The 14301-nt window shown below is 49.0% G+C and overlaps 1 protein-coding gene across 10 annotated transcripts in view; it reads right to left on the reverse strand.

Annotated features, from left to right (window-relative positions):
• FOXP1 (forkhead box P1) overlaps window positions 1–11420 on the reverse strand; it is a 386028-nt gene extending 374608 nt beyond the window's left edge. For 4 of the 10 annotated variants that reach the window (XM_061362086.1, XM_061362097.1, XM_061362096.1 and 1 more), the window contains exon 1: window positions 11285–11420. The gene's annotated coding sequence lies outside the window, so the exon portion shown is untranslated. The other 6 variants (XM_061362087.1, XM_061362100.1, XM_061362102.1 and 3 more) reach the window with 6 other exon arrangements.
• Window positions 11421–14301: the final 2881 nt, after the last annotated feature.

Raw genomic sequence — 14301 nt, forward strand, 5'->3', positions numbered from 1 at the left:
CTTACTTCAGTTTAAGCTCTACTTCTCTTCCTTGTTCTCCCACTGGCTTCAAAGATAACTTGCAAAACAAGATCTAATTTATCAGTATCTTTTGTCCTCGTGCCTTCCCTCCTGTCACTGCCTGGACAGGCAGGCTATATGACGGGGGAACTACTGTGGGGAGCACACAGTTTAGATTTGCTGCAATATTCATGTTTTTAAGCAGAAAATGAAAGAAAATACCTAGTTTATACTAAAGAGATCCCCTTTGATTCTGTCTCTGTAATTAGGTCTGTATTGCACAAACCAGCATCTTAGAAAAAACACCCTGCTATAAACACCCATCTCAAATAGCTGCAAAGATATTCCTTGACATCAGACACCAGTGAAGACAAACAGTGGTGGAAGGCAGCCGCCAGGAGATTATGCTGAAACAAATGCATTTCTATTTTTCCCTTTAAATTACAAAAGATTATCATTTTACTCAGCAATGCCCCTTATTAAATTGAAACTCTCCACATCAGAATTAAATACGTCCTATCTACTCAAAATGAAGTGTATTATTTATCACTAATATTTAATGACAAAAACCTGATAACTTTCTCCGATTATACCACCGATTTCCTCCAGTCATGCATCATTGGCTCTGCTGGTCATTAGCATTATCACAGTGCATAAACTCTGGCTTATGCAGCAAGTTTGATAACAGAACCAGATGCCTACAGCTACTATTTTTCAGTTTGCTCAAATTTACTAGTTTACCTCTCTATAAGCATGCTTCTATCCACTGGCATCTATTATAATCCCTAAAAATTCTGGTGAATAAATCTCCATTTCCATGCAACACACTTCTGCACGATCAGAATTCCTCAGTAAATATAAAGCACTTGCTGAAAAATCAGGTTTCCCCTTCAAGTGTCTGAGGACCCTTTCCCAGAAAGACCAATTCTAATCTGAAAAATTAATAGGAAATACCCAGTTTTATCTGACTGTTTAACACCAGGAATATGCCACATAGGCTCAAGATATTTTAGTTTAATTCACAGGTAATGTTCCATTTCAACTTTTATGAAACAGTATTTTTTGAGTGCTGTAGATACTGATTTTATAGCAGTGAGGAAAACTCAGAACAAGTGTACGTGGTACGACATCAGCTAAAATATACCAAGATGGGTTTCCCCCATTGTCAGTTAAATCCTGCAACTGAAATGACAGATTAGAAACGTTTCCCAAGTAAGACCACCATTCCTTACAGTACCGGCCTTCAGAAAACTCAGACAGGTTAGCCAGAGTAACTTTAAAATACTTAGACAAACAATCATTATGCTGCATACTTTTGACATTCCTGTTTCAAAGTCTTTTAAGTATCAAGTGATTCATCACTGTAAAATACATTTTCGCTTTTCTGAATATACAACTCAGGAGCTTTACAAACCTAATACACATTACCTGAACAGCCACGTATGGATGTATCATTTACAACTAACAAAAACACATTACTATTGCTATTTCAGAGCCTCCTTCTCCCAGCACTCATTTAATTCATCCAAAGAAGGATGAGGCCCCTGACACAACTCTTTGATTAAAATACATTACCCAAGTTGTTAAGTTCTGCAATAGTAATAATGTGTTAACAAGCGAAATCTCTTCTCTAAATCTGCTAAGGTAGATACAGGCTGGGAAGTTCTGTACAAACATCCAGATAGATTCTTATTATATGTTCCATGTATGAATATTCAAAGATTTTACTCTCTGAGCCAAAACTGATATATTTTTTTCCCCTTTTTATTCTTTTTTAAACTCAGTTCACCCAAGGAAGCTCCCATGATTTCAGCAGAGGTATCTGCGGCTTGAGCCACATAACCAAAGCAAAATCTGGCTGCCTTACGTACTGCACACGGAAATACACCTATTTATGAAATTCACCCGAGGGGAAAGAATAATTTACAGTACACTGATCAACAGAGTTTGCATGATGCTGGGTGAAGGAGCCCTATTTCAGAAGTAGAGCAGTTACGAAAGCAGAAAGTATCAATACTAACGCATTTGGTGCCACTATTATGCTATTTGCTGGGCAGAATTCATATCACTCACAGAAAATTTTGGTTTGGGTATAGTTTCAGTATCACTACCTGCGAAATTAGAAATTGGGGCCATTATATGAGAAAAGGCAGCGATTTGATGAGGTTAATGCCAAATTCTATGATCTCTGTCAAGGTGAAAAAAAAAATGCATCAAGCCCTGGAAGAAAGGCAGCAAGCTCGGGAGGACAGGATGCAGAAGGGCTCACACAGATGCTTCCCCAGCCCCTGCACCTCTCACCATCCAGATCCTTCAATCTGATCATTAAAAAGTGAAACAAGGAGAAATATTGCCATTGTTCCCTTTTGCCCACCTGCTCCTCCATCTCCTCCTCCAAAATGCACTTCTGACCCGAGCATCAGTCAACATCAAAAGCCTTACCAGCCCTATCCTTCCCCAGACCTGGCTATTCCCAGCCACATCCAGCCTCAGCATCTTCCAAACAGCCCAATGGCAGGAGCTGCTCCATGATGCCCCACAACCTCCTCCACTGCCACTGCTTTTATGGGGAGTTCTGCCACAGGAGGAAAGGAGGATTTACACCATCAATTTCAATGGAATTTTTCTTTCCAAACATGGGAACTGGGCTGGATAAGCAAAGCAAGCTGCCTGACTGGCTAACAAAACTCTGCCATGAAGTTCATGGAAGACGGAGTTCATGACTCATTGCCAGCAAGGTTCCTATTGCAACATAAAAACTATTATGAAAATAAAGATTAAAAAACTCAGGCACCAAGATGAACACTTCGAGAAGGTTTTCACTTCTTAATCCCAAACAGACTACTCCTGAAACACGGCTTGCAATGGGCCCAGCTGACAACAGTCACAAAAAGACAACATTGCAATGAAAAGATTATTGGAATAGCACATTTTAGCTGGAAAAAAAAACAAACCAACAAACTATTTCTGCTCCCCTGGCATTCCCAGAAGTTGCTTGGGAAGAGGTCCCACTCACGTTCACCTCCCACCTCTCCAAAGGCAGAAAGAGAACATAAATCTCACACTCGTTGCACAACACTGGGAAGATGCTTTTTAAACCTGACACTGGTTCCTAAGAAGTATCAGTTAATTATTTAATCCTCCTTAATGGAACAATTATAATTCTTTCAGCAAACAAGGCTGCGAGGATCTAACGTTTTACTGCAGGTTTCATTACAGAAATGATAGAACTAATACCACTCCCCTCTCGTCTGCTGCAACCACTGATTTCTTTTTCATCAGTTACATTTTCACTTCTGCAGAGCAGCCTCTGCAAGGCTCTCATATACAACAATCTGCATCGCTGTTTATTCTGCCGTGCAGCCAAGGACCAACCTCCGGACAGGAACACAGGTGGCCGCACACCAGAGAAATCAAGGCACAAGGCAGCACAGAGCAATGAGCCCCAGCGCGAGCCTGGAACAACTTCATCAGCATCCCGGGAACACCGCGTGGCTGCAGAAGAGGGGCAGCCACTTCAAAGGGAACCAGGGAGGGACGTTTGAATCCCGGCTCAGACAGCTCCTGAATCCCTGAGAACCCCTGGCCGTCTTTATTGGCAATAACAAAAGTCCTTTCAGGGCTCCACTGCTCACTGCAATCAAATCCAGGCTCAGACATTACTCCTGCGAGCAAGTGTTCTGCAGGAAGGGGGAAATCGGCATCGATTTTTGTGATCAGATGTATAGCGGCTGCTCTGAATCCCCCCTCGCCATTTTATCTTCCTTTATCACAAGCTTTTTAATAGAGACATGACATTCTGCTTACTGCTGGGCTCCCTCTATTTATCTCTCTCTTAACAATACTTTGGCATCATCAGCTCCGCTATCTAAATCAGCAGTAGTGCATGTCCGGTCACATAAAACCGGAGAGGGTTTCCCGAGATGCCTTGGGAAGCCTCACTACTCCGGTTTACTGATGTGTTAATATGCCCCATCTCCTAATTAATGAACAAACAGCTTAGGCTGAGAGCTGGGGGAGGGAGACCGACACGAAGGCTGCAGAGAGAGCCCAAGGAAAGACACTTGACCCTAATTGTTAGCAACAAGATGACAAGACTGATCGGGAAGTACAGCTAAAACTCGGATCCAACATGAAAGGAAATGTCTGGCAAAGAGGGGAAAACTAACGATGCCGTTAGAGGCTTCAGCCAACCTGCCGAACTGTGCCACCTTCTGTCGGGCTGTCAGTGCTCAGCACCCGGCCCAGCCAGCACTCGCAGCACCACGCTCCCAGCACATCCTGCTCTCCATGCCCAAATCCTCATCCTCCTTCCATAACCCTACAACTCCAGGAGTGTGCACCCCAGCCAAGGAATAGTAGGAGTCTGCCCCAACCCATGACCGGATGACGGGAAAATGCGGCTCATCCTGCACATTCCCAGCAAAACTTTGGCCACATGCAGAATATCCCAGCGGGTGGAATTTAAGAAGGACCAAAGTTTGGCTGAAGTTTCAGCCAGACTCAGTTTTATCCATGGCAAAACATTCTGCTTCCCAGACCATGCACCACAAAGGGAATGCCTGTATGGCTGCACCAGCAGGAAGGGTCCCACGCAGCAACCACACATACAGTACTTGAGGAAACGCTTCCATAAACATTCCGAAAATTTGGAAAAAAGGCTGTAAAGCACTTTTTACCTGAAAAATCAATTCAGTCAACAGACTAAACAGTGCAAGAGAACCTGCAGCATGCACTCCAGGCCAGACACCCTGAAGAAAGTTGTCTTAGAGACTGCACATCCAAGCGCTGCCATGCTGCAAGTACTACATAGCATCACACAAGGAACCCGCGCTTTCAGCGTGCCTCGGAATGAACAGCAGTGCTAAACCCACTTATTGAGGAAATAGGCACTTCTAATAAAACACAACAGTGACAAGTATTGTACAGAGAGCGATTAGCAGTAAACAATATGCTGGAGAATCACCCGAATAAAACATCCTGGGTATTTATTTCTGTCGCTTTCCCAGACCATTGCAACCGCACGCGAAACTGGGAGGAAAAATGCCCACAATTAGTTCCAGAATAGCACTTCCAGAAACACCACAGCCTATCAGATGTATGTAAATATTTTACGATCTGGGTTCCATTTCAGTAGATCTGTCAAGATATTTACAGGGCTTGACAGTATTTCTGTCTTTAATTAAATTTTCGCACACATACTTTAATGTAATTTAAATAGATTATTAGTTGTCAGAATATAGTATAAATTTTGTTTACGATTTAGTTACTTTAAGTACTCACATTGAGGAAACTCATTTAACCCCCTGACTGAGTAGCATTAAATGTTGAGATGAGACTTCTAAAGAGCTTCTACTGCCCTTTGCACTCTCGTAATAACCTTAAATTACTACAACTTAATTGCAATTTCAAGGCACTGAAGTGGAGATGTTTTAAAAACAGCACAGGGAGGATCAACAAGAGGAGAAAAATTTAGTCCTCCTCAGGTACCAAATGCTTCTTGGAGAGAAACTGATTCTGCCCATGCTCTTCCCTTTGCTCAATTTCCATAGGAGAATATCCTGATTTTCAGGATGGCACTGAACAAAAAGTTATCAAGATTATTCTGGATACTTGCCACATACAAACAGCCATTAGACATAAGCCTGTTCACTTGCATGCATGGAAGAGATTGGTGCCAGCAGAACAGAAAGACAAAACCCTAGAGCGTATTTGCAAAGAAGACTGCATGCGAGCAGAGCCAGCAGCTTCTCTGACTTGGTACCTCCAATGCTGAAGTAAGAAAAAAAGAGCACGTGTTAAAACACTCCAGGCATCCCAACCAACAAATATCTGATCCCCTAAAAATAGAATAGCTTGATTCCTCTGCAGCCCCACATGAAACATATATTTTCTTAAATTAAAAGACTACAGCTCCCACAATTAAGTTCTTACTCTAATGACTGCATGATTTATTCCATCCTACTTTTTCCCCCCGTTAAACATTGGCATCACCTTGTTACCTACAGTAGCTGCAATTCCCAACGCACCGCAAGCAGTGGGAATCAAACGGCACGATAGTTTGAGAGAGCAGCAGGCTGCGAGCAGCGTTTTTGTCAGTGCAGAAGCAAGCAGTTCCAGCACACACAAGATCTTCTTCGCTTCCTATTGCAACGAGACATCTTACGAGGATTTGGCCAACAGAAAAACACTCAAGACTCACGATTTGAACACCGCTGTGCTCTAGTGCAGCCAAGCACTTACGCGTGTCCTCAATGGCATGAAGTCAAGGACTCTGAGCCTGGCCCTACCTTTCTAAGCATTTGAATAAAGTTTGGTTGCCAGGACCTCTAAGAACAGTCGCAAAGACACTGCTGATCCCTAGTGCACGACGTTTAGAAATTCCACTTAGCAAATCCTTTCTGGTTCCTATTGCGTGTCGTATCTGCGCTGAACTGCTCACTGGGTGTGAAAACATGCTACTATACGCAGCAAGGGGGGGAGTAGTGGGGGGGGAGGTGTAGAAAAAGTTTGAGTGATATGAGTTAGTGACACAGACCAAAAGCCAAATCTGCAGGCAGTGCTGTCAGCAGAAGGACTGGGCTAAGGCAGCACGTGCTGGATTGGGCCCTGAACAGGCAGAGCAGCTCACTGAGCCCTGGGCTCACCGCTGGGAACCATGCCATACCCATCAGCTAGTGGGCTGTATGTCCAAAGCAGGGTGCAATCCATGTCCCCATCCTAAAGACCACCCCCTGGTCTTTGCCTCAAGCCACCAGCCCCGTCCCACCCTGCCTCCCCAGTGGAGACTTAGAGGGAGAAGCTTCAGGAAGCAACTTGATAGCAAGGCTCATTTGAGGAATAATTACAGCGTGCTGTTTAATTCAAACTTAAGCTTAAAAACTAACAGCAAACAAAACACTTCTGCACCTGAGCTGCCTGGCTACTGCAGGGCCTGATCCTGCCCCCCCCAGGGTGGGAATCCACCAGCAAAGCTCCCTCCTAGTGCCGTGTCCAGGCACACACATGATGCTGAGCTGGATGCGCTCCCAAGGGTAGGAAAGGCCTGAACAAACGCTGTCTCCGAAGAGAAATCCGGCTTCTTGTGAAACCTCCCTACACCATCCTCAGCCCCGACTCAGCTGCATAAAAGTATTTCAGCTCAGTGCCTTGAAGTTGCAATTAAATCGCAGTAATTTAAGATTATCACGAGAGCAAAGGGCAGTAGCAGCTCTTCAGCAGACTCCTCTCACCACTTAATGCTGCTCAGTCTTGGGGTTAAATGAGCTTCTTTAGTATAAGTACCTTAAAGCAAGTGAATCGTAAACAAAATTTATACTATTTTCTGACAGCATATAATCTATTTAAATTTATTAAAGCTTCTCGCAGAAAATTTAAGATGACAGAAGTATCATTATGCCCTATAAATAACTGGACAGCCTTGCAGAAATAACTGTATTTTACATACATATCCTACATATGTGTGTGCATATGTTATTTCATTTGATATACAAATACATGCTCAACAGATATTTCACAAAAGGAATTACATTATCCGGTTCAATCTCTCAACATAAATGACCACAAGCAGTACGAATACTAAATGCTAGGCTGCAATCCATAAATTTGCCTTTTTACTACCAGCCTTTTCCCTAATTTTTACAATGCCGTGAAACAGGAATAATTCCGGAGCTACAAATGTTTACAGTATATCGTACCAGGGATGATCATGCAAATTTTAGCTCTTAAAAAAGGTGATCCACTCCGAGTGTAAAGCATATTGCAGCATATGCTGCGCAGTAATGCCCAATGCATAATTCTCTGCCCAACTTCCCTGCTCCTTCTCTTGCCCGTACAAAAACCAGTTGCGTTACCACCACCGGTGGAACTGATTTAAGCAGAAAACGTTTATAGATGTTAAAAAACATTACCCATTACCCAAAATGGCTTAATAGCATACGTGTGCTTGTTTAACACACATACTTTTTATTGTCTAATTAAAGCATATACCATAAAAATCTACAGGCTTTATAATAAGTTATGCAGGACAGTTATGAAACCTTACCTTATAAAAAGTATAAAGTACTTATTGTGTGTTGTGCACTGCTAATTAAAGAAATACTTATGCAAAAAGGTTTGGGATTTCTGAATTCCTCAGTAGATGTGCACTTGGTCTGCCTCCTGATTAATACTCATTAGGGCAATAGCCCTTTCCTCAGCTATATGTATTTTTTAATAATAGATATCCCCATTGTTTTGGAATACTTTAAAGCAACGAAAGAGATGGCACATTCACAGTTTGCAGCAAAGTTTCTGAATACAAACATGAAAGTGTCAAGCAACAAAAATAACCTAAGTCCCACTGGGCAAGTCTGACTAATACTTAAATCCTAAATATTTATTGAAGTAAAATCAAGTATCTCTTAATGCTTTTTACTGTTATTTCCACAAAAAGACCCCACAAAACCCTACACAGTAACAAAGTCTCTCTCACATAGCCATGAAGTTACACACTTCTGCAAAAAAACCCTCTCGTATTAAAACCAAGGTGCCATCCTGACCACTTAGTGATATGTTTGAAGTAAAGATACTACAAGTTTTCTAAACTTCAGGAACACAGCCATACAACACACGATGCTTAATCACCACTGAACTCCTCTATTATACATCAGCACAGCACTTACACACAGAGGGGAAAAAAAGATATAATCCATGTTTCCTTACAATTCAGAGATCCAGAAATAAAAGCTGAATTCCACAGACCTCTTACGGTTTTCAACATTACACTACTGAAATGCCACCTTCCCTGCAGCTCCAGGCAGCATAAATAAAATCAAACCTAAGTCTCTCTGAAAGTGGATACAGCGTGCTCCAAACCACTATCCCTTCAAATAAAGAGTCAGAAAAAAGCCAAACTCAAAACCCAGCCCATACACAAAAAATCTGAAGTTTGCCGTCAAAACCAGGAGCACCAGAAAAGCCTCGTTTGAGATTGCAGTTATTTTCTCCAAGTTATCCTTTGGTTTCACAACAAAGATCAGCATTTGTAATGGTCCATTTCTGCATAAGTGAACATATAGCCTTGCTGCCTGATCGAATAGTCCAGAGCTTTCAGTGAGGCAGCTCCTGACAACAGCCCAGCAGCAGCTTTGTTTGATCTCTCCTGCCTTCCTTAATCTGGGTTGTCAAGGTTCACTTGTTGGAGGCTGTTTACTTTACTTTTTCCAGAGGAAAAAAAAAAAGTGATTTTTTTTTTTCCTGTCTCTCATACAATGACTAATCCAAAGACTAAGGGGGAAGAATGCTGCCAATGCAAGATGTTAAAGCTACAATACCTTCTTGCAATGAGATTTTAGCCGACACCTTTTGAATGGTAACTAGTGAAGAGCTTCCTCCCCCAGCGCCCTGGTCCATTCAACATGCTTGGGAGACAGTTCAAATAAAATGTGCAGATGGAAAAAAAAAAAGGGATAAATTGAAACCAGCAGCCCCGATTTCCCCATCTTCCCTAAAATCTGGCTGTGGAGATGCACGGTGCCTCCTTGCCTGCACTCGCTTCTCTGAGAACTCAAATTATTTCAGGCTCTCTCAAACTTACAAGAAGCAGGAGCTGCTCAGCAGTAACAAGCTGTAAAAATACTACTCGATCGAGTGAAATGCCTGTTTCTCCCTCGGCCGCAGCATTAAAGCAAACCGTGGATGAACAGCACGAGTTTCTTCGACGACATTCCTGAAACTTTGGCTAATTAAGAAGCTGTCATAGTGACAGCAGCGTTTGGTCAGAGCAGGTAAAACCCAGGTTTTGAAAAACTATATGGAAAGGAAATGCAGTTTAGAGAATTGCTTTAATATTTATAACCATCCAGCACCCCAGAAATCAGCAGCCTGCGCTGGGCAGACACGCTGCGAGCGGTACACATACATTACTCACTCAAAGAACAGTTACTAAAAATGAAACCTTAAAACTTCTGAGCACAGAAGTTGGGCTCCAGCTTCTCTAGAGAAGCGGCTCGCAGATAACCTCGGGTGGCTACGGGAGGTCTGAGCGCTGCCGCCGCCAGCCTTGGGGGGAGATCGGAGGGGGGGGGGGGGAAGGGGGGGAAAGAATAAAAATAAAGCCGTAATCTCACTCGGTTTAGTTCACTCAAAGCAAACCCACGCAATTAAAATCATTACAGCGAAGTGGCAGGAGGCAGGCTCGCTCCGCAGCCAGCCCGGCGATGCTCTCCGCGCCGGGGCCGCCGGATCGTTAGGAGTTGCGCGGGGGAAAGGGGGGTGTGTGGATGATGCGCCCCGCGCAGCGCTGCCCGCGCAGCCGCCACCGGCTTTTTTCTCAGGGAATAAAAAACCCCCAAAAGACAGAGCACCGGCGGGGCGGGGATGGAGGCGGGAGGCGCGGACACGCCGCTCGGACGCCGCCTGCAGCGCGCAAGCGGGGAGGCGGGCTGGGCTGCGCGGAGCGGCGCGGAGCGTAGCGGCAGGTGCGAGGGGCGCGGGGCGGCCCTACTTACCGGGCACGGGCAGCGAGCCGCGGGGCTCCGTCCCGAGACTGCGCACCGCGGGTCTGCGCGGGGATGGGGACGGGGACACGAACACGGACGGACACACACACACACACACGGAGGAACGAACACGTGAGGGATGCGCGGTCCGCACCCGCGCAGCGAGAAGTTGCGCCAGGCTGGGGAGGCGCGGATGTTTATTAAAACACTTCGTCTCAAAAAAAAAAAGGAGGGTGGGGAGGGGGATGGGCGCAGCGGGACCCAGGGGTGGGGGGGATGCGCGGAGCTCCGCAACTGCGGAAGGACTGCGCGGGTGGAAAGCGGCAACAGGTGCCCGGAGCTGAGGGGAGAGGGGCGGCCGGGACAAGCGCGGGGCGGGGGGAGGTGGGAGGGGGGCGCGGCCCCGCCACAACTTCTTGCCCCGAGTGCTGAAGTTGGGGCGTGCGCGCCCCTTGCGCGGCGGCGCGGGGGGACCCGGCGGAAAGCACGAGGAAGGCGCGGGGAGGGCGGGAGACGCCGCATCCCACAGTCCGCGGAGGGTGCGCGCAGCGCGGGGCGGGGGGGGGAAGTTTCCAAAGTGGGCGGGCAGCGGCTCCGCAGTTCGCGGAGGGGGTTCCGCACCCGCGCACCGCCGCTGCCTCCCCCATCCCCCCCCGCCCCCAGCTACCGCGCTGCCGGCGGTCGGGGGGGTGAAGAGGGGGAGGAAGGTAAAGGGGGGTTGGCCGGGCACGTGGGGCCGGCGGGGGGGAAAAGTGCAACAGCCCCGGAGGAGCGGGGAAAGTGTCGGGGGGCGCCGGACTCACCCGCAGGACTCGGCCTGCCGCTGCCCAGCACGGCGCGGCCCCGGCGCGGGGCTTTGCCTCTCCGTCCCGTCCCTCCCTCCCGTCCCTCCGGCACGCCGAAGCCCGGGCGGCGCGGCGGCGTGCTCCGCCGCTCGGTAAATAACAATAGAGCCCTCCGCTCGGCGCCGCGCCCGCGGGGCCCCGCACGCCGCCCCGCCGCGCCCCCGCCCCGCGCCGCCCCGCGCCCCCCCCTCCCCGCCCCGCGCAGCCCCGCGCCGCCGCCCGCGGAGGGAGGGCCGGGGGGCGGCCGCGACACCCCCGCGGAGGGAGATGTTGTTATTTTTTGCTGTTGTCAGTCTCTGACGTCACATCCACCTGCTGGGTAAACAAGGCTGGGTGCAGGGGAGAGAACCATCAAAAATAAATCAGATCATCAAAGCGGGGCGGGGGGGGCGCGCAGGGGTGCTGGGGGGAGCCCCGCCGGTGCGGAGCTGCGCGGAAGCCGGCCTCGGGAAAGGGGGGGTGGGGGGGGCGGGTCTGGGGAGGCGGGGCAGCTCCGCGCCGCGGGGAAGAGAAAGTGGCCGCGGAGCGTACTGCGCGGTGCTGCGCGCCGCCGGGAAGAGTTCAGCGAGGGGGCAAGAGGGATGGGGTCGCCCCGGCAGTGCAGGGCAGCGCAGCGCACCCCGAGTAACTTTTCCGCGGTCCAGGCGTGCCGAGGAAGGGGGTGTCAGGCCCGCGTTGCTGCGGGATGAGGGAGACCAAGGAGGGCCTTTCGCGGATGACCGCGGAGCCCGCCTTACCTGCGCGGAAACGAGACACGGGCGCTGACTGCTCTTCCCCCCCCATACCCCTCCCGTAGCGCACGCCGCTGTTGGCGCAAACACTGCTTTGAAACACTGCGCGGGTGCGCAGCGGCGCGTACCGGCCGCTGAGCGGGAGTGATCCGCCCGAGGTGTCATTCTGCGGTGCTGTCCCGGCCGCGGGTCCTCATGGCGGGGGGTGCGTGGAGCGGCTGCGGTCCCGGCCGCGTAGTCGGAGCTCCCGTGGAGGGGCCACGATAGCGCCCGCAGGGGAGAGGCCGGGATGGGGCGAGAGCCGGGGCTGGGGCACCCGAGCGGTCCCGGTACTCGGCACAGAAAAGTTTAAAGCCACCGATGGGCTCGGCCAGGGTAAGGAGCAACCGGCGGCCGCGGGGCCGGACGGCGCGGAGGCTGCGCGGGAGGAGCGGGCCCAGCCGAGATGCACCCTGCCCTTGCCGGTGCCCTGGTGCGCTGGTGCGCTGTCTGAGCGCAGGCAGGCAGGGATCCCCGGAGGGGCTGGGGATGGCCCGCGCTCCGCGGGGATGGAGCCCGGGGAGCCGCAGGGCAGGAGGCAGCGGGCGACTTTGTTCGGGGTAAAACTTCTTCCGACCGCGGGGACCGGCGAGAGCCCGGGTTCTCCTTCGTGTTTAGTTTATTTTGGGGGGCGATCGCATTCGGTTTCCCGCAGGACCGACTCAAAGCTGCCGGGCCGGAGGGGGTTTGAACACCTCTTGAAGCGATACCAGGCAGCGAACCGCTACCGCGGGGGGAGCCACGGTGCGGCCCTTCCCCTGTGCCGTCACCGACCCCGTTCCCCGGTCTCAGCCTGACCCATTCCGTATCTCTCCATTTGCTGGTCCCGGCCCATCCCTGTTGCCATTCGTCCCGGTCCCGATCCAGCCGCCCCGCGGGCAGCTCCGAGCCCAGGGCCGGGGTTGCGGCGCCACCTGTCGGCAGAGGCGCTGCATCGGCGCGGGGACTACCCCGGTAGCAATTAACACCTGGAATTACAGTAATGGCGAGGCACTTATGCCTAATTCATTGTATTTTAAATAATTAAGACGGGGAAAATCGCTGCAAATAAATATTTGTGAAGCCGATCGTGGCGTCGTACTTCGGGAGCTCCCCCATGTGCTCCCTTCAGCCCTCTCCCGGTTCTCGCAACTGAGGTATTCCTGGAAAACATAGGGTTTGTGGGACTGGAGGGGTACAGGGATCCCCATCTTTAAAAATTAAACTTCACCGTCACCTTAAGCTTCTGTTGTTTCGATGTTATGGTTCATCCCCTTCTTCAGTAGGAAGAAAAAGGAGATAAACCTATTAAAAGAGGCTTCTTAAAAAAACATCCCCCGTTAAATGTTCCTCTCCTAAAAGATACTTCTTTTACATTTCACCCTGGGATAAATGTTTATTGGAAACTTCTTTGCCTCCTGTTTTTAACTTTGCAAATCTAAACCAGTACATGAGCTCTGTAAAACATGATTGATTCCACAGACAGTACCAGCAGTGGGACTTCTCCCTCCCCTCTGCCAATGTAGCTGCTAATTGTACTCGAGCTGTTTACTGGTGTATTGGTTTACAAGTGCCTGGAGAAAGATGCTTGATATTCCCACCACCAGCAGAACCTATCCCAAGAGCAAATGCCTGGCGCATGTTGGCAAGGGTGTAAACAGGCTACAACTGCAGCTTGTTAGCTAAAAAAGAAGTGATGAAGGTGGTGAGTCTTCCATAATTATAGGTGCTACTTGTTTTAAAGGCAGAATGTTTCCCAAGCTACTGTAATGCCCCACCTCCGATGTCCCAGGAGCCAGGCCTCAGAGTCCTTTCCGCTTTAGTCATTGGATTATGAGGCTTTGGAGAGTGCATCACCAAGCTGCATGGACAGTCCTGGGCCACTGCACACTCCTGCATAGGTGCAAACCAACCCTTTGGGGGTCCTCAGTTATTACTCTTACCTGTAACATCAGGCATGAAAAGTTGAGATACTCACCGTGTACTGTCACAGAAAGTTGGTGGACGTACTAAAGAGAAATGATTTTCTGACTTTATTTTAAATAAGCCAGTTGCTCTCACAGTGCTTTGGAGAGGAGAACCTGAGAGTACTCATGTACTATATAGCTCAAGACAAAACCCATTTGGGGAAGTTACTAGTTGCTGTTCTCCACATTCCCTCTCCTTCCGTGTGGAGCCAGTCAGTCTGGCACAGACACCCCTCAGAAAGGCAGAAGTTCTGCGCAT

This window comes from Neopsephotus bourkii, unplaced genomic scaffold (genome assembly GCF_033783945.1).
Source record: "Neopsephotus bourkii isolate Nb327-2 ecotype Australia unplaced genomic scaffold, CSIRO-AGI_Nbou_v1 NB_1080, whole genome shotgun sequence".
In the NCBI taxonomy this organism is placed as follows: domain Eukaryota; kingdom Metazoa; phylum Chordata; class Aves; order Psittaciformes; family Psittacidae; genus Neopsephotus; species Neopsephotus bourkii.